We start from the raw sequence: 21,954 nt of genomic DNA, 5'->3' as shown, positions 1-21,954 counted from the left end.
AACCACTAAAAATGGTTACCTTGAGGATTATGCTCTTTTAAGAACTATCTATATGAGATCAAACTAATAACAGTAACTGGAAAGATTAGATAGGAACCTTAGGGGTTAGTGAGCTTATGTTAACAAAGGAGAAACAACTCTGAAAAGGGGAGTGAGAACAGTTGCACAACTCAAAGAATGTAATCAATGCCTCTAAATTGTACATGTAGAAAACTGTTAATTGGTCTATGTTTTGCTGTGTATATTCTCAACAACAACAAGAAATACATAACATTTAGACAAAAAAAAGAACTTGGATTACAGCGTGATGATCGGTATAAAACAGCCCTCTCCCCCAAAGAAGCCCAAATAAACAGATTTTAGCCATTTATAGCCTGTCTTCTTTGTATAACCCATAAAATTGCACCCAACATCTGCTAGCTTTCTGTAAGATAAAACCATGTAGTTATAAAGACCCCAAGCTGGTCTTCTTAGGTCTCTGACCTAGTGACTCACTGCTTTGATGCTGAGCTACAACACCGAGACATTTAAGCTTTCTTGTCCTCTCCTCCATGAGTTTTCTTGCCATTTTCACTTTCTGATGGCCCCCACAAACCACTTGATTTTGAAAGGTCTCTTTCTGTGATGGACTTCTCCCACATGCAAAACTTGTCAAAGCACTGGCCATGAAGTATAGCTTTTTTGCAATACTGCCATCTTGTGGACACGTCTTTTTCCTTCATCAGTCCCGAAGTTCCTCAAACTTACTATACTGATGCGTAGAAACAAGTAACTTCAAATGTCATGCCTCTCATGAAGAGCTAGTTTGCTTCTTATCATTATTGTCCTTTACACATACTTAAATTACCAGTTTCTCTAATTTGTTAAATTAGTGAACATTCACTATTTGCTTTTTTTTTTCGATATTTTGCTGAAGACATTTATCTACCCAGCAAAAAACAAACTTTTTTTTTTTTTCTAGGAGCTAATATTTCTAAGAAACAGCAGAAATAATCAATTCACCAGAAATTCCTCAAAAAATCCAAGAATAAATTGCCTTTAATAAAATATTTTGTTAGAGGAGTTTTAGTGTCCTATGAAGTACTGACTTTGTTTTGTTCTTATAAATACTTTTATAAAAGATTTCATTGGTGATAAAGTACAAGTCAAATAAACATGAGCAAATGGCCAGAGAAAGCACACACTAGTTCTGTTAGGAAATATTAAGTAGAGAAAATACACAAAAGCAAGATCAACAGCAGATATGAGTCACCACTGCTACTTTATTCTAGGGAAAAACTCAAAGTTCTAGCAGGGCCTTACATTTAACTTTTGGAGAGTGAAGTCCATCTTCATAGGTCAGGGGTTTAATTCAATGATTAGAACATAACTAATCCTTTCCCTAGTGCAACCTAGTGCTTTCAAGAGTCAGAATACAATAATAATATAAAATGGGTAAAACTTGTTCCCAGCTCTGTCGTGCCAGCTCAGTGTTTGTTTTTGAGTAGTCACCAACCCTGCCCTAGTAATGATACCACTGACTTCCTCCAGCCTTGCAGCTTTATGACATGGCACATTAGTAGTGGTCATCAGCGTTCATGATTAGAGGCGCACTAGTCCCTTTTATCATAATCAGGGGCCTAGTGACCAAGATCTGCAGCTGAATGTTGAACTGATAACTTTAAGAAAAATCCAAAACACTTTTCTGGGGTCTTGATATTAGATAATCACATTTCTGAGTGGCAAGCCCCATGGAAATTAATCATAGACAAATTAGTCTTTATCAATCAGTCCACCTTCTAAATCTCTAAGGTAGGGGGGAAAATTCATATTTAACTTCATCAATAATCGTTTCTCTTTCAACTTGTAAGATCTATGAGACTAGTAATTTTAGGGGCATAGGATAGTTATCAATGGCCGAGGGATCACAGATAAGGTGCAGATGATATATAGTTAAAGGAGCCAAGGATGTCTTATATCCAAGCGTACTCTAGGTCACCAAGTTATTACCATGCCCTGCCACCTACTGCTTCCCGTAGCTAATAAGTGTATTCAGTTTTATTGACACAAACGTGGGGATGGAAAACCCAGTTTCTGTATGATGAGATTGTCTTGATTCAGGATACAATAATATATGAATCAGAGAAATGTAACGGATAGTAAACACAATGGATGGTAAATATAACTGGGTTAACTACCAGCATCTAGCCTCTGTAAGGGTCAAGAAGCATAGAACTGTCATGTTATTCCAAGTAGAGCGTCCCATTTTTGCGATGTTGAGCAATGAAGAATAGTGCATTTTCCACACAGAATGATGCATGGTTTTGACAATAGTAAACCAAGATACTTATCTAATGTCTCGTTAGGATGTTGATGCCATCAGCAGTTGGATGACCAATGCTTCTGCTTTGCAAATTTCCCAGAGAATTATCCTAGTTTTAATATGGTGGTTGGCTAAAAACAGCCTGGGACCAACATCAGTCTAAAATATTTCATATTTGAAGTTCTTCCTCATCTCCATATTTTTGTTCTGTTTATTTTCTAATATCTTCTCTATTGATGCACCAATCTATTAGGCTGATTTCACCCCTCCTTCAATGATCACGTGGGAAGAGTTCTCATGTTTGGTGCAATATGTTATGTTTATAGTTTTCCATGCAATTTTATATAGGCTGCTTCTTCAAGCTTTCTTACAACCTCCTGAACAATTTCCTCCAAGGTCATTGATAAGAATAAAATGTATTGAATCCTGCTATAATTCAGGACAATCTTAAACCCCCAGATATTTTGCTTCCTGAGACATCATGGGATGAGTTCTCCAGAGCTGCCAAAGTGCCAATGACCAGGCCTAACCAGCTAGGCAAATATTCTGAAAAACTAATGATGAATCTTTGATTTGTGGTTCCTTAATTCATGTTCAGAAGGCCATAGCGGGTGCTTGACCAGACCCCTGCTTCTCTGTGCCACCTATCATGCAAACAGGGGCAAATGGCCAGAGAGGACATGAACTAGGCCTACTGAAATAGAACACATGAGGAAAAACATATAGAGACAATATCCATGGAAAGCTTCTAGGGAAGCACACAGTGATTAAGAGGGCTAGACATCAGATTCAAGGAGAGAGAACATGAGCCTGAGTTCCGGAGCTTTTGATATGTGATTAGTCAATCATCTGCATCTACCCTGTGAGCCTGGGCCAGTGACAGTATATCACGGCAGGACCTTGGCTCCAGCTTTAACTTGCAGCATAATATTCATGTTCTGGAGGCAAAAGTCCTTCACCCAGTGTCATTAAGAAGGCTTAGAGTGGCAGTGATAAGATGTGGCTGGCTAGTAGCAGGATTCATCACATTAGCATTCATGATTGGAGAAGCACCTGCATGTCCATTGACACAGCAGGATATATGGGGCACCCTCTGGGTCCAAATATCAGAACTGATCATAATTGATTATGTTAAGTGCTCGTTTTGGCAAAATTTGAAGAATGGTCAATTTATTTTCTAAAAGCACCACCTTAGAAGATATGCCATGGACAAATTAATCATAATGTCTCGGAGGAAATACTTGCCATATCTAAAATAAAAGAAGTTGCTAGCAAGTTCATACATTGCCCTAAGGAATTATTATAGAAGAATTTGTAAAATTAATCTTAAAATGATTGATTTTGGTTTGTCTTATCCAACATCTGGGTGAAAATTATTCCAATCACAATCAGGAATTATAGTTCTTGGATAATCCACATTAAAAAATAGTTTAAGAGTTTAGTTTACAAAGAATAAAAGAAAAAGATTAGAGTCACTTGTGGTATGTCTTTTAAAGAAGAAATGTTTTCTATCTCCATGAAAAGAAATACATAACTTGAGTAATATGTATATTGATATTATGACAACTTTAAAACATACTAGTCAAGGTTCAATTAAGTGTGACTTTTAACTTTAATTATATTCAAAACAGAATGAAAATGATGGCTAAGTATTTAGAAAGAGTTCAAACGATGACTTGTTGAAATATTTAGTATAGTTTGAGGTTGAAAGATAAAAGATTTATAGATGGCAGTAATATTTTAAATTTCAGATAACAATTAGACTTTTGATATCACTTAGAGGCATTCCACAGAAGTTACCAATATCAACCCCTAGTTCCACCACACAGTAAAAATTATCCAATATTTTTGGAAATCTATGACAGAATTCTGCTGCTATTCATAAGGTTTTCACTAGCTAATGCTTTTCAGAAGTAGACTGCCAGGCCCTACTTCCTAGTCTGTCTTAGTCTGGAAGTTCAGCTGAAACCTGTCCTCCTTGGGTGACTCTGCTGATATCTGAATACCGGTGGCATAGCTTCCAGCATCACAGCAACACACAAGCCCCCACAGTATGACAAACTGACAGACACATGGGGGCTGCAGGATCTAGAGTGAACAAGACCAACGACCTCTTCTTTGTAAATACCTTCTTTCACGAACATAAACGGTGACTATACACATGGACCTTGCCAGATGGAACACACAGAAATTAAATTGACTACATCTGTGGAAAGAGACATTGGAAAATCTCAATATCATCAGTCAGAACAAGGCCAGGGGCCGACTGTGGGACAGACCATCAATTGCTCATACGGAAGTTCAAGCTGAAACTGAAGAAAATTAGAGCAAGTCCATGAGAGCCAAAATATGACCTTGATTATATCTCACCTGAATTTAGAGACCATCTGAAGAAAAGATTTGATGCATTGAACACTAGTGAATGAAGATCAGACGAGTTGTGGAATGACATCAAGGACATCATCCATGAAGAAAGCAAGAGGTCACTGAAAAGACAGGAAAGAAAGAAAAGACCAAGATGGATGTCAGAGGAGACTCTGAAACTTGCTCTTGAGTGTCGAGCAGCTAAAGCAAAAGGAAGAATTGATGAAGTAAAAAAACTGAACAAAAGATTTCAAAGGGCCTCTCGAGAAAACAAAGTAAAGTATTATAATGACATATGCAAAGAGCTGGAGATGGAAAACCAAAAGGGAAGAACACGTTCGGCGTTTCTCAAGCTGAAAGAACCGAAGAAAAAGTTCAAGCCTCGAGTTGCAATAGTGAAAGATTCCATGGGGAAAATATTAAATGACGCAGGAAGCATCAAAAGAAGGTGGAAGGAGTACACAGAGTCATTATACCAAAAAGAATTAGTCGATGTTCAACCATTTCAAGAGGTGGCATATGATCAGGAACTGATGGTACTGAAGGAAGAAGTCCAAGCTGCTCTGAAGGCACCGCCAAAAAGAAGGCTCCAGGAATTGATGGGATATCAATTGAGATGTTTCAACAAACACATGCATCACTGGAGGTGCTCACTCGTCTATGCCAAGAAATATGGAATACAACTTCCTGGCCAACTGACTGGAAGAGATCCATATTTAGGCCTATTCCCAAGACAGGTGATCCAACCAAGTGTGGAAATTATAGAACAATATCATTAGTTTCACACGCAAGCAAAATTTTGCTGAAGATCATTCAAAAAGGGCGGCAGCAGTATATCGACAGTGAACTACCAGAAATTCAGGCTGGTTTTAGAAGAGGACGTGGAACCAGGGATATCGTTGCTGATGTCAGATGGATCCTGGCTGAAAGCAGAGAATATCAGAAGGATGTTTACCTGTGTTTTATTGACTATGCAAAGGCATTCGACTGTGTGGAATAACTATGGATAACACTGTGAAAATGGGAATTCCAGAACACTTAATTGCTCACATTAGGAACCTTTACATAGATCAAGAGGCAGTTGTTCGGACAAAACAAGGGGATACTGATTGGTTTAAAGTCAGGAAAGGTGTGTGTCAGGGTTGTATTCTTTCACCATACCTATTTAATCTGTATGCTGACCAAATAATCTGAGAAGCTGGACTATATGAAGAAGAAGGGGCAACAGGATTGGAGGAAGACTGATTAACAACCTGTATTATGCAGATGACACAACCTTGCTTGCTGAAAGTGAAGAGGACTTGAAGCACTTACCAATGAAGATCAAAGACCACAGCCTTCAGTATGGATTACACCTCAACATAAAGAAAACAAAAATCCTCACACCTGGACCAATGAGAAACATGATAAATGGAGAAAAGATTGAAGTTGTCAAGGATTTCATTTGACTTGGATCCACAATCAACAGCCATGGAAGCATCAGTCAAGGAATCAAAAGACACATTGCATTGGGCAAATCTGCTGCAAAGGACCTCTTCAAAGATGTTGCCCTGAAGACTAGAGTGCACCTAACCCAAGCCATGGTATTTTCAATCACATCACATGCATGTGAAAGCTAGACAATGAATAAGGGAGACTGAAGAAGAGTTGATGCCTTTGAATTGTGGTGTTGGTGAAGAATATTGAATATACCATGGACTGCCAAAAGAACGAACAAATGTGTCTTGGAAGAAGCACAGCTAGAAAGCTCCTTAGAGGCAAGGATGGCGAGACTGCATCTTACATACTTTGGACATGTTATCAGGAGGGATCAGTCCCTAGTGAAGGACATCATGCTTGGCAGAGTACAGGGTCAGGGGAAAAGAGAAAGACCCTCAAAGAAGTGGATTGACACAGTGGCTGCAACAATGAGCTCAAGCATAACAATGATTGTAAGGATGGCGCAGGACCGGGCAGTGTTTCATTCTGTATAGGGGCAGTGTGTGCATAGGGTCGCTGTGAGTCGGAACCAACTCAACAGCACCTAACAACAACAACAACAACACGATAGAATTAGTCCATTATTAGTAAGGGTGAAGTTTTCTAATAGATGTTATAACTGTATCTATTGTTTATCGCTCTATGCATATGATTCAGTAGAATCATCAAAATAATACTGTATATATTTAACTAAAGATGAATTAGGCAAATGCTCTTCACCCTGGGTTCTTATACACACATCTCTTCTAGCCTTCAAAAATGCATGGCTGAGTGGGGGAAAAAAAAGAAAATTAAACTACACATTGGGGTTCAGCTTAGTTCTGCCACATAGAGGTAATAGAGACAAAATACATGGGTTTCACAGAAGACTGAAAAAATTTTAATTGACCTGAGTGCATTTCACAATCTTCAGAAAACAAGGAATAAATGGTAGCATGCTAGTCAGTTTATGTAATTTAAAATCTTAAAAATGTTATCAAATTCAGAGTAGGCTTTTATCCAAACATTACAGGATAGATTGCAATTTAAAGTGGGGATTTTCCAGATACTTTTTACTACATACAAATTCAAAGTAAGTAGAATAGTAATAAATTTATCATGTAGAATAAAAAAAATTATTCTACATGATAAATTTATTACTATTAAGGAGATGTAGATTACTATTAAGGAGATGTAGAATCATCTCCTTAATTCAACTAAGCCATAAACTTCATAGGCCTATTACTACCCTTTTTCCCATAAATTTCATAGTTACTCAACTTACTGAATCTTCTGGTATTTCTGTCTCTTGTACACATAGTCATTTTTCGGAAATGTTATCACGTGGAATTGTTATCCTCTGACATCTATTTTGCCTTTTATACCATAAAAAACTTCAAATATTTTAGCTTGTGTGTGTGTGTGTATGCATGCATCCCCACATTTCCCTTATACTTTTATCTCAGGCATGAGGTTTTCAAATTTGTGCTATATTTGACCAGGAATAATTATTAAAAAAAATTATTATTGTGCATAAATTAATTTATACTCATTATTTTACTCTCACATAAGGTTTTATTGACCTTGTTTTAATTTAATATAGTGGGATAACCAATAGAGTTTAGGCTGAAAATATTGGCTCTAGCCATTACACTATAGAACATGAATTTTTTTCTTATCTTTTTTTCCCTGTGCTTTATTGTATATATCTTTAACCTAAAGAAAACAATAATCAGCTTTTCTTTTCCTAATGGTAATGAAATGAGAGGTTAATATGAAATTAATCTGTTAAAAATACGTTACATAAAATCATCTGCTGCTGTTGTTACTGTTTACTGTGTAGACACTGACCTCACAATGTTGTTATAAATGTGAAAAAATGTAAGAATTGATTTATAATAACATCAAACTGGATAATAATTTTCCAAATAATTAAAAAATGTTCTATTTATTTATAAAGGTTTATTTTTTTGGCATATATACCTAAAGGTAAAGAATTTGAATTGCATTCCTACAATGACAACTAATAGGTGTTTAGCCTATTTATTTAAAATATATATGTGAGGCATTTATATTTCTGTTTAGCCATTGCTTCAAAATTAACTCTAGTCACTACACAAATTCACCTATATTCCAATTTTTCTTCCTAAAAAATCACAGGTGAAAAGGCAGGTTATTATCAGTAGCGTCACTGTTATATGCACCAGAAAAGTAAAAGTATAGATTGGCTAGTGTGGAAGCTAGAGGCAACTACAAATATTTTTAATGTAGTAATTAAACAAATGATAGGCATCCATTTAACGGTAGGTGACACGAGGCACACGATGATGCACTGTAGTCATATTCAGCACTGTTGGTTATTGATGCTTTTTGAAATCTGTTTCACCAAACCCAAAACCAAACCCATTGCCATAGAGTCAATTCCAAGTCTTAGCAACACCATAGGGCAGAGCAGTAGTATCTATTATAGCAAACAAGAATTTTCCAGTTGTGTATTTCTTAAGAAACAAGTTAGGCACTTCCCCAAGAGGTGAGTTGAGCAGACTGCATAGAATTCTACAACAGCATCCTTGTTGTAACTAATTTGTACTTAGGAATCCTTTCAAAAAAACAGACAAAAAAAAAAAAAAAGAAAGAAAAATCAGGTTTCTTCATTTACAATATAATTGCTCCAAAAATACATAGATAACTGAATTTTATAAATTTTTCATAACGTGAATAAATTATTGGAACACATTTTGTAATGTCCTGCTCACATGGTTCATTTTCAACAAATAACAGAAAAAGTCACATTTTGCCCAGATACTTTCTTATAGATACATATACAATCATCCATTTGCAAACGTGTCTTTCCTTATTTGATTAAAAGATGTGCAGCTCAATAACCATTGGAATTGGGTCACTGATTATTCTGCATATCCCAGGATTAGCGACAATGAAAAAGGCATGTCTAACACACACATACAACACACACACATGCATACACTGAGATCGCTATGTTTCTAGTAAATAGTAAACTCCAAAAAACCCATTGCTGTTGAGTTGATTCCGACTCATAGCAACTGGATAGGACAGAGTAGAACTGCCCCATTGGGTTTCCAAGGAGCGACTGGTGGATGCAAAGTGCCAACCTTTTGGTTAGTAGCCAAGCACTTAATCCCTGTGCCACTAGGGCTGTAGTAAGTAGTACTCAAACCCAAAAAACCCACTGCCATTGAGTCAATTCCAACTCATAGCGACCCTATAGGACAGAGTAGAACTGCCCCATAGTAGGGACCTGAAAATTAGTTTTAATTAATATTATTTTATATCCAATAATCTTACAACTTATCTTCTCTGTGATAATATGAAATGCTTAAAGAAATTGTCTTCCAGGTTACTGTAAGATATTTTCTAACAATTATTTAACTTTGTTATTTTGATTGAGTTTATATAATTTGTAAGAATAAAGCTGTAAATGTATGTGATTTTTCTCTTTCTTTCCATCCATATTCACATATACATTTTATTTCTTTCACTTAGCATTAACTTTGTACCAGAGATAAAATCACATTTCTTAAGGGTAGCACAAGATGTGAAACGTGACTTGTTGAGTGTTCTAGACATGCTCTTACTGTTGTGATTTTTTTTTTTGTTATATCTTACGGTAAAAACATTTTATATTAAATACATAGCATCCTACAGTGGGATGAAGACCCGGTGGCATAATGGTTAAGAGCTACAGCTACTAACCAAAAGGTCAGCAGTTCAAATCTACCAGGTACTCCTTGGGAACTCTATGAAGCAGTTCTACCCCGTCTGATGGGGTCACTATGAGTCAGAATCTACTCCACGGCAACAGTTTTTGTTTTTATAGTGGAATACTATGTATCAATATATATTTAAATATACATATTGTTTTAGTTATCTAGTGATGCCATAACAGAAATACAACAAGTGGACAACTTTAACAAACAGAGATCTATTCTCTCACAGTCTAGGAGGTTAGAAGTTCGAATTCAGGGTGCCATCTCCAGGGAAGACTTTCTCTCTCTGTTGGCTCTAGGAGAAGGTCCTTCTCATCAGCCTACTCCTGACCTAGGAGCTTCTCAGGGCAGGGACCCTGAGGCCAAAGGATGCATTCCCCTCCTGGTTCTTCATTCTTGGTGGTAGGAGAATCCTCTCCTCTCTGCTCCATTCTCTTTTTTATATTTCTAATAACAACCATGTAGACTGAGTCCTGCCTCATTAACATAACTGCCTTTAATCCTGCCTCATTAACATCATAAAACCAAAACCAAACCAACTGCCATCAAGTCCATTCTGACTCATAGCAACCCTATAGAACTGAGTAGAACTGCCTCATAGGATTTCCAAGGAAGAAATGGGTGATGGATTTAAAGTACTGATCTTTTGGTTAGCTTTTACCAAAACTTTTAACTATTGTGCCATTTTACAGCACATACGATAATCACCTCTGATCACAAAATGGTGGATAACAACACAATACTGGGAATTATGGTCTAGCCAAGTTGACACATATTTTAGGGTACACAATTAAATCCATAACACATATAAATTCAGGTATTTGAATTATAAGTATATACATATATTCTTTTTTGAATACATTGTATTACTGTCAACACATAAAAATAAGAACTTAGAGCCAACATTGCATTAAAAAGTATACTCTAATATTTCTGTTTCCCTACCACATAAAGTAGAGGTATTGCTTAAAATTAAAGTCTGCTATTACTAAATTCAAAGTCATTTTATTATCTGGAGGTTGGTAAATAAAATGTTCAGCTTTAGCATTGTAGCATGGTTCACATATTTTAAAATACAGTGCATTAATAAAAATAATATGGAGTTATTAACTTTCAAGCTGCTAAAGTGCAAACATGGAATAAGAACAAAAATTTAATGCATAAAATTGAGGTGAGGCAGGAGAGAAAAAATGAAAAATAGAGAAAATATTGGATATATGTGAAGAAAAATTTTGTGTTAAAAGTTCAGAGTTCTGTGATCACAATTAATATAAATAATTTCTCCAACTAACAGAAAAGGATTATCATATTAGGGGAAAAAATCCGGCTATATGCTATGTACATGTGTCATGTATCAATTTTAAGAAATAAGACTCTTGGAAGCAAAAAATAAATTCAATTAAAAATAAACCATGGAAACTCTAACCTAAAGAAAAATTGTAAAGTGTCATTAAAACAAGTATATGACTCTGAAGCAAAATGCATTGATAAAGAAATGTATAACCTAATCATAAATAGTTCAGCTCTACACATAACTATAGAATTTTTAATTTTAAACATTTAATAATATAAACATATAAAAAAAAAAGTTCCCATTAAGTCAATTCCAAATCATAGTGACCTAAAGGACAGAGTAGAACTACCCCCTAGAGTTTCCAAGGAGCACCTGGTGGAGTCGAACTGCTGATCTTCTGGTTAGCAGCCAGAGCTCTTAACCACTACACCACTAGGTTTTCCTACAAACATACATATCTACATATTTCTGTAATTCAACTCAAATAGTTATCTATGAATCTATATATTTATCTATCTATCTATCTATTTATCTTTCTAGAGACTGCAAAGTAGGAGTAAATATAAATAAAAGGGCTGCACTCCCTTTTAGACATATTCCTTAAAGCTTGTTCTGTATCTATAACTGTATCTGATACTGTTTCTGTTTGTGTATCTGTATCTGTATCTCAATCAACCATTTCAGGGGGCAACATATGATCAGGTACATATGATGGTAGTGAAGGAAGAAGTTCAAGCTGTACTGAATGCATTGGTGAAAAATAAGGCTCCAGGAATTGATGGAATATCAGTTGAGATGTTTCAACAAAGGAATGCAATGCTGGAACTGCTTGTTCATCTGCCAAGAAATTTGCAAGACAGCTACCAGGCAAATCGAATGGAAGAGATCCATATTTGTGCTTATTCCCAAGGTGATCAAAACGAATGTGGATATTATCGAACGATAGCATAAATATCACACACAAGTAAATTTTTGCTAAAGATCATTCAAAAGCAGCTTCAGTTGTATATTGACAAGGAACTGCCAGAAATTCAGAAGAGGGCGTGGCACCAGGGGAATTATTGCTGATGTCAGAGGGAGCCTGACTATAAGCAGAGAATAACAGAAAGATGTTTACCTGTATTTTACTGACTATTCGAAGGCATTTGACTGTGTGGATCATTAACAAATTATGGACAACATTGTGAAGAATGGGAATTCCAGAACACTTAATTGTGCTCATGAGGAACCTGTTGATCACGAGGCCATTTTTCAAAAAGAACAGGGAGATACTGCATGGTTTGAAGTCAGGAAAGGTGTACATCAGGGTTATATCTTTTAACCATACATACTCATTTGTATGCTGAACAAATAATTGGAGAAACTGGCCTATATGAAGAAAAACGGGGTATCAAGATTGGAGGAAGACTCAATAACAATCTGTGTTATGCAGATGACACAACCTGGCTTGCTAGAAGTAATGAGGACTTAAAGCACCTACTGATGATGATCAAAGACCACGGCCTTCAGTATGGATTACACCTTAACATAAAGATAACAAAAATACTTACAACTGGGCTAATAAAAAACATCATGACAAACATCATGAGAAGAGATTGAAGTTGTCAAGAATTTCATTTTATTTGAATCCATAATCCACACCTATGGAAACAGCAGTCAAAAAATTAAAAGACATTGCATCGGGCAAATCTGCTGCAAAAGACCTCTTTAAAGTGTTGAAAACAAAGATGTCACCTTAAAGACTACGGTGTACCTGACCCAAGCCATGGTATTTTCAGTCACCTCATGTGCATGTGAAATTTGGACAGTGAATAAGGAAAGTTAAAGAAGAATTGACACCTTTGAATTATGATGTTGCTGAAGAATATTGGATATAGCATAGACTCCCAAAAGAACGAATAGATCTGTCTTGGAAGAAGTACGACCACAATGCTACTTAGAAGCAAGGATGGCAAAATTATGTGTCACATACTTTGGGCATGTTATCAGGAGGGTCAGTCCCTGGAGAAAGACATCATCCTTGGCAAAGTGGATGGTTAGCAAAAAAGAGGAAGACCCTCAATGAGATGGATTGATACAGTGGCTGCAACAATGGGCTTAAGCATAACAATGATTTTGAGGATGGTGAAGGACCAGGCAGTGTTTCACTCTGTTGTACATAGGATTGTTATTAGTCAGAACACACTTGACAACACTAAAGGACAACAACAACATATTTATATCTATATTCATATCCATATCCATACCATATCCATATCTACCCATAGCCATAGCCATACCCACACCCATACCAATACCTATATCATCTATACCATCTTTATAAAATAGTATTACTTGACTATTTTCAGAAAATTTTGGCGCCAAAAAAAAAAAAATAAAATCTCTGTCGAGTCTATTTGTGCTCATAGCAACCCTGTGCATTTATGGAAAGTAATAACCTAATATGCAATAATGCAATTCTCAAGTATTTCAAAAAAATTGATAATGAACAGTTTGCATTTTCCAGCATATTTCAATTAAGTATGGAATCCATAACAAAAGAAAGATTTAAAAAAGTCCAAATAATAGGAAACCAAATCATTGGTCAAATTATAACAAATAAAAACAGCTCGATTTTCTTCATGAATGTTAATACAGAATCTTACATAATGCAGTTTCAATATGCATATATACATATATAGATAAATGTGTTCATGCATAGAAAATGAACAAGTGTATAATCAACAATTGGTGCTTACCAAGAAGTAATACAAGGTATGTTTCATTGTACTCCAAAGGTAATACAATTAACAATAAAGGAGAAGATTTGTCAAGGACCTCTCAACCACACCCCCACCAAACCTCTCTTCAGTGTAGGTACAAAAAGAATCATACAATATATAGTATTTTGTCTCTGGCATAATTTTCTTAATATTTTGTCTGCAAATTAGTTTTATTAATGTCTGTAGCTGTAGTTTGTTCATGTTATAGCTTTGTAGTACTCTATGGTTCAATATGTAACACTCCTTGGATTCTCCTGCTAATAGAATTCCGAGAATTTCCAACTTGGGTCTCTTACATTGTTGTGCGTGTCTTTTGGTTATCATATTTACCTATCTTTTTGAGATGTGTATTGGATTGGAATTTTTTTTTTTAATCACAGGATAGTTCGATTAGATTTCAATGAGAGAAGAAACATTACAAAATAAGGGACTCAGTACGGGTAAAACTTAACTATTATTAGAGAAACTGGGAATGAAAGGATATCAGAGCAGAGCACATGGTAAAGGATCAGAGAAAAATCACCAACCTGCTCTTTTGAAGAAATGGCCTGGGTGGACATGTGGGAACTGGAGAGGGAATCTGGAAAGTCAGGTAAACCTAGCTGCAGTATGCACACAGCACTTGTAAGCTGGTGAGCAAATCAATGGAAGGATGTTACCCCTGGGTGTGGTGGTGGAACTGAGCTCCCCACTGGGCAGCAGGCAGGAAGACAAGCTGGATGCAGGAATGTGATGACAGCACCAGGACAAATTGGGTTTGTTAGCACCTTTGTGTCTATATCTTACTAAGATGAGAGCAAGGAGAAACTGTAATCTGACAACACCTGTGTGTCCCTCTGCTATTGCCTCTAAGCCCCACGTCCATCTGAGAGTGGCTGCTGATGCTTCATTTCTTCCTTCCAAATATTATGCAAATTTATTTTTGCTCAACTGAGTCAGAATCAACACGATGGCAATGGGTTTGTTTTTTTCATTTGATCCTGGAACTTGGTGGTGCAGTGGTTAAGCACTCAGCTGCTAACTGAAAGATCAGCAGTTTGAACCCACTAGCTGCTCTGTGGGAGAAAGATGGGGCAGTCTGCTTCCGTAAAGATTTGTTGTTGTTTTTAGGGGCCGTCGAGTCAGTTCCAACTCATAACGACCCCATACACAACAGAATGAAACACTGCCCAGTCCTGCGCCTTCCGCACAAGTGTTGTTTTCCTTGAGGCTGTTGTTGCAGCTACTGTGCCAATCCATCTCCTTGAGCGTCTTCTTTTTTGCTGACCCTCTACTTTAGCAAGCATGATGTCCTTCTCCAATGACTGACTGATCCCTCCTGACAAGTCCAAATTATGTGAGAAGTAGTCTCGCCATCCTTGCTTCTAAGGAGCGTTCGCGTTGTACTTCTTCCAAGACAGAATTGTTTGTTCTTTTGGCAGTGCATCTATACGACCAACATCACAATTCAAAGGCAACAATTCTTCTTCGGTCTTCCATATTCATCGACCAGTTCTCAAATGCATATGAGGCCACTGAAAACTCCATGGTTTGGGTCAGGCACATCTTAGTCTTCAAGGTGACATCTTTGCTTTTCAACACTAAACAGGTCTTTTGCAGCAGATTTGCCCAATGCAATGTGTCTTTTGATTTCTTGACTGCTGCTTCCATGGCTGTTGATTGTGGATACAGGAAAAAAAAAATCCCTTTTGACATCAATCTATTCTCCATTTATCATGATGCAGCTTATTGGTCCACTTGTGAGGATCTTTGTTTTCTTTCTGTTGACGTGCAATCCATACCGAAGGCTGTGGTCTTTGATCTTCGTCAGTAAGTGCTTCAAGTCCTCTTCACTTTCAGCAAGCAAGGTTGTGTCATCTGCATAACGCAGGTTGTTAATGAGCCTTACTCCAATCCTGATTCCCCATTCTTCTTCATATAGTCCAGTTTCTTGGCTTACCTGCTCAGCATACTTATTGAATAGGTGTGGTGAAAGGATACAACCCTGATGCACACCTTTCCTGACTTTAAACCATGCAGTATCCCCTTGTTCTGTTTGAGTAACTGTCTCTTGATCCACTTACAGGTTCATCATGAGCACAATTAAGTGTTCTGGAATTCCCATTCTTCACAGTGTTATCCATAATTTGTTATGATCCACAGTTAAATGCCTTTGCATAGTCAATAAAACACAGGTAAACATCTTTCTGGTATTCTCTACTTTCAGCCAGGATTCATCTGACATTAGCAAGTTCCCTGGTTCTATGTCCTCTTCTGAATCCGGCTTGAATTTCTGCCAGTTTCCTGTCAATATACTGCTGCAGCTGCTTTGAATGATCTTCAGCAAATTTTATTTGTGTGTATTAATGGTATTATTTGATAATTTCCGCATTCAGTTGGATCATCTTTGGAATATGTATAAATATGGATCTCTTCCAGTCGATTGTCCAGGTAGCTGCCTTCCAAATTTCTTGGCATAGACGAGTGAGCACTTCCTGCGTTGCATTCCTTTGTTGAAAAATCTCAATTGGTATTCCATCAATTCCTGAAGCCTTGTTTTTTGCCAATGCCTTCAGTGCAGCTTGGACTTATTCCTTTGGTACCATCAGTCTCTGTTCATATGTTACCTCCTGAAATGGTTGAACATCAACCAATTCTTTTTGGTATAGTGACTCTGTGTATTCCATCAATCTTCTTTTGATGCTTCCTGTGTTGTTTAATATTTTCCCCTAAAATGATTCAGTATTCCAACTTAAAGCTTGAATTTTTTCTTCAGTTCTTTCATCTTGACAAATGGTGAGCCTCTTCTTCCATTTTGGTTTTCTATCTCCAGGTCTTTGCACATGTCATCATAATACTTTACTTTGTCTTCTTGGGCCTCCCTTTGAAACCTTCTGTTTGACTCTTTTTACTTCATCATTTCTTCCTTTTGCTTTACTCATTCAACATTCAAGATCAAGTTTCTGATTCTCTTGTGACATCCATTTAAGTCTTTTTTTTTTTTTCTCTCTTCATTCTTTTTAATAACCTCTTGCTTTCTTGATGTATTATGTCCTTGACGTCATTCCACAACTCATCTGGTCTTTGGTCTTTAGTGTTCAACCTGTCAAATCTATTCTTGAGATGGTCTCTAAATTCAGATGGGATCTACTCGTCATACTTTGGCTCTCCTGGACTTGTTCTAATTTTCTGCAGATTCAACTTGAACTTGTATATGAGTGATTGATGATCTGATAGGTAGTCAGCCTCTGGTCTTGTTCTAACTGATCATATTGAGCTTTTCCATTGTCTTTCCACAGACATAGTCTACTTGATTCCTAAGTATTTCATCTGATGAGGTCCATGTATACAGTCACTGTTTTTGTTCGTAAAAAAAGGTATTTGAGTAAAGAAGTCGTTGGTCTTGAAAAATTCAATCTTGGGATCTTCAGCATAGTTTCTATTACCAAGGGTATATTTTCCAACTACCTATCCTTCTTTTTTGTTTCCAACTTTCACACTCCGATCACCAGTAATTATGAATGCATCCTGATTGCATATTCCATCAATTTCAGATTGTGGATGTTGGTAAAAATCTTCACTTTCTTCATGTTTGGCCTTAGTGGTTGCTGCATAAATTTGAATAATAGGCATAGTAACTGGCCCTCTTTGTAGGTGTTTGGATATTATCTTATCACTGAGAGCTTTGTACTTCAGGATAGATATTAAAATGTTCTTTTTGAGGATGAATGCAACACCATTGCTCTTCAAGTTGTCATTCTCATCAAGGTAGACCATATGATTGTCTGATTCAAAATGGCCAATACCAGTCCATTTCAGCTCACTAATGGTAATGATATGGCCCAGGAATTCTACTGCTAAGTATATACACAAGTGACTTGAAAACATATGTTCACACCAACATGTTTATACAAACTTTCATGGAAGTATTATCATAATAGACAAAAAGTAGAGAGAAGTTCATTAACTGATGAATGCATAAAGAACATGTGGTATATTCATACAATAGAATACTATTCAGCCATAAAAAGAGTGAATATTTATATATGCTATAATAAGCTAAGTGAATGATCTAAGATAAGAAAGGCTATGCACTGTATAATTTCATGTGTATAAGATGCCCAGAATAGGCAAATCCATAAAGGCAAATAAATTAGTGATTGCCAGGATCTAAGGAAAATGGGTAATGAGGAAATTATTAATAGGAACAAAATTTTTGTGGGTTTGATACAAATTTCTTATAATTAGAAAATGCTGATGGTTACACAATCTTGTGAATATACTAAAAACCACTGATTTGTATTTTTACAAAGAGTGAATTTCATGGTATGTGAATATATCTCAATGAAAAAATAAATAAATAGTAAGATACCACCACACTCCTATTTAAATGCCTAAAAAATCCAAACTAACAAAAAATCTACAAAAAACTGGTTTATTATTTATGACAAGACTTATTTAATTTAAAGCATTACAAGCGATATTTAGATGTCAGAACACTAAGTTCAAGCTTCTGAGTTACAATTTGCTGCATGTTCTTTAATTATCAAGGCATGAAAAGGTGAGCCTACACAGGATTATACAAACCCAGTGCCGTCGAGTCGATTCCGACTCATAGCAACACTATAGGACAGAGTAGAACTGCCCCACAGTTTCCAAGGAGCCCCTGGGGGATTCGAACTGCCGACCCTTAGGTTAGCAGCCGTTGCACTTAACCACTAAGCCACCAGGGTTTCCACACAGGATTATACGAAGTAAAAATCAACTGTATTGAATTAAATGGGAAACAATTATTCTCCTCCATATCATGGCTGTGTGGTTATTAGTCTAAAGAGTCTGAAACTCTTCTCAGAAATCCACTACTGTGTTTTCAATAAGTAGAACAGAATTGCTTTTGATTATATGCCATATACAGATTGAAACACAAGCTGCCCCTGTAGTTTTTGTATGTTGTGTTGCCAAATTTAGCCTGTTGATAGTAGAACCCATTAAAGAGCCAATTAAGGAAAAGAGAAATGCAATGGAATAAAGTTATAACGTTTTCTAGCAATCAAATTTCCTCAGGCTGCAATTAGCAAAAAAGTTCCAAGGAGCCTCATTTCATATAAATCATTGCCTGTTACCTCAAGAGATCTATCCTAGACTAAACCTTAAAAATATATATCTTAATGTTAATGGTCTATTTACTAAACATATGATAACATTTGACAATCCATTTTGTTAGAAAACCCTGTTTCTAGCTTGAAATATAATCTTCATTTTTCTATCCATAATTAATTTAAAAATGGGGAATATATTTCTTAAAACATATATAATCACTAATAAATTTTATTTTCCAGCAGATGGAAAAAAAATAGAAACATTTATTTTCTAATTCTTAGATTGAATGCTTTAATTATAGTGATAACCCAGATTTTTGTTACGTATTAATTTCTGCTTTTTTTAGTTATTTTTAAATCATACACACGAACATAATGAAAATCTTTACCAAAATTTAATAAAGAATCATAAAGTTAAGTTTAAGATTTGTTGGAGCTTTTAAAAATTAAAATACAATAAAGAATACTTTGGCTCAACAGATATTAAACTTGTAAAAGTGCACATTCTCATGCTCAATGGTCAAAGATTAATGTGATTACATTATAAATAAGAATCATTGAGGTTGGATGTTGGTAATACACTGCCTCTGTTAACCCTCAGTCCCACAAAATTCTTCATTTTATTTCTCGTTCGCAGTTGTCACTAAAAATTGAGAATCAGGGAATGTATCCTAATTTTGTGTTAATTCTTTTGCTACATAAAGTTACTAGGAAAATAATTATTATATATAAAAAGTAAGTGCCAGTACACATAACACTGTATTTTTGGATCTACAAAAGGGTAAATAATTGAAGTTACTGATTAATATTTTCCACTGTGGAAATTGCCTTGTACTTTTTATTTAACCTTTTTTTGACTTGCTATAATGCACTTGATTGTTGCTTGATAAGATATCATCATTTATAATTTGTTTATGGTTTTGTCATTTTTATTACTGTTATTTAATAAGCCCTTATTAGCATGGAATAAATGATAATAAATAACAGTTAATAAGCACAGTTTGAATTTATCTTTTTTGTTAGAGTATATTTGGTAGGGCTATTAGGGAAATTATGTTAGACAAATCTTTGTGGCCTCAAAATTTCATTGAATTACAAGAGCAAGAAATGATAGAAGTGATTATACTTTTCTAGAACTAAAATAAGAATTGTTAAAATACATCATCATAGGAGTAGGATAATGCAAGAATATTTTATGCATTCATATCCAGGAATGCCTTAGTACTTAATTCTATGTATAAGATGATTGGGATTTACCTCCATATTAACTCAAATATTGACAACAAAAACATAGTATAATTTTCAAATAAACAAATTCATTAGTGCAGGTAAGTCTGGATATTTAATTTCACATAGTTTTATATAATTTATCTTATTTATTCATTTACATTTTGTATTTTATGTCAATCATACATTGTTTTACTGTAAATTTTACTCTTAAACAAATTTTGATTATGTAGACTTTTTATGAATTATTGTTTGTTCTCTTAATAGAGATTTAGCAAATTATACATAAATTATCTAATGAAATAACATTAACTTTCATATGAGTGCTTGTATGGATGATTATTTAGTTTTTACTGTACATATCTGAAAGAAACTATTTAATTTCATAACATCCAGTCTCTCTTCTATTATAAATGAATACAATTTTATTTGGTATTGGAAAGCAGCATATCTAGTAATAAAATGACATCTAGTATTTCTTAGAAATAGGATTCAACCACAAAACTACAGTTTCAACAACAAAAACTACAGCATCAGTAACAAAAAACACAATTAAAACTCCTCTACTGATTTGTATGAAAGTTTACTCTATCTGTGTATTTTCCTTCCATATTCTTCCATTATGGTATAATGGCTGGGGCCATAGCAATCATTTTAGCATGATGAGAGAAAGGCTAGGAGAATTATAAGGTCCTTTTCCTAAGCAAGTATACTGTTGAAACAACCTAAACTACCAACTATGTTTACTTGGTTTGTTGGTGGGGAAGAAGTATATACAGACACATATGCCAAAGTGATTTAATTAATTAATTATAAAGAAGACAACCTAACAGAAAACAGGTAAAACGTAACAGTAGTTTAAGAAACAGCAAATAAGAAAATTTAACCTCTACAAATTTGTATTTAAAAGTTTTAGATAAAATAGAAAATTCATTGAAAATCATTTTATGTAATGTATATGCCTACAACCAGAATAATATGTACACATACATACATATATATATTCATATATATATATGAAACACATAGCCTCTGACTTATGATGTATTTGAATTACAAAAATCACACTTAAGACAGTATGATTTTTTTGTATGTATTATCATTAGTAATATGAACCATAAGCAATGTTAAATATGTATCTATATGTTTATACGTAATGTTTCCAACCTCAAAGACAAATAAAATCAAATTTATAAAGATATTGTTAATAAAAGGCAGTAATAATAAAAACTGAAAAGGAGTTATTTGACTTACATCAGAATCCACTTAACATGGAACCAATAGAACGGAACCCGATCATAAGTTGGGGAGTACCTGTATATATACCTGACTGTATCATTTTTTTTTTTTTTTATATCATGCCCAAGATAAAGTCACTTATGCTAAGCTCCACATTAGCAAACCAAAACGTAGCTAGTTCTGTTTTTGTTGTCGGTAGGTGCTGTTGAGTTGGTTTTGACTCATAGCGACCCTATGTGTCACAGAATGAAACACTGCCTGGTCCAGCACCATGCTCACAATCGTTGTTATGCTTAAGCCCATTGCTGCAGCCACTGTATCAGTCCATCTCATTGAGGGTTTTCCTCTTTTCCACTGACCCTGTACTTTACCAAGCATGATGTCCTTCTCCAGGGACTGATCCCTCCTGACAACATGTGCAAAATATGTAAGACACAATCCCGCCATTCTTGCTTCTAAGAAGCATTCTGGCTGTACTTCCAAG

The sequence above is a fragment of the Elephas maximus genome, chromosome 14 (assembly GCF_024166365.1).
Source record: "Elephas maximus indicus isolate mEleMax1 chromosome 14, mEleMax1 primary haplotype, whole genome shotgun sequence".
Classification (NCBI taxonomy): Eukaryota; Metazoa; Chordata; class Mammalia; order Proboscidea; family Elephantidae; genus Elephas; species Elephas maximus.
Note: the sequence above shows the minus strand (reverse complement) of the source record.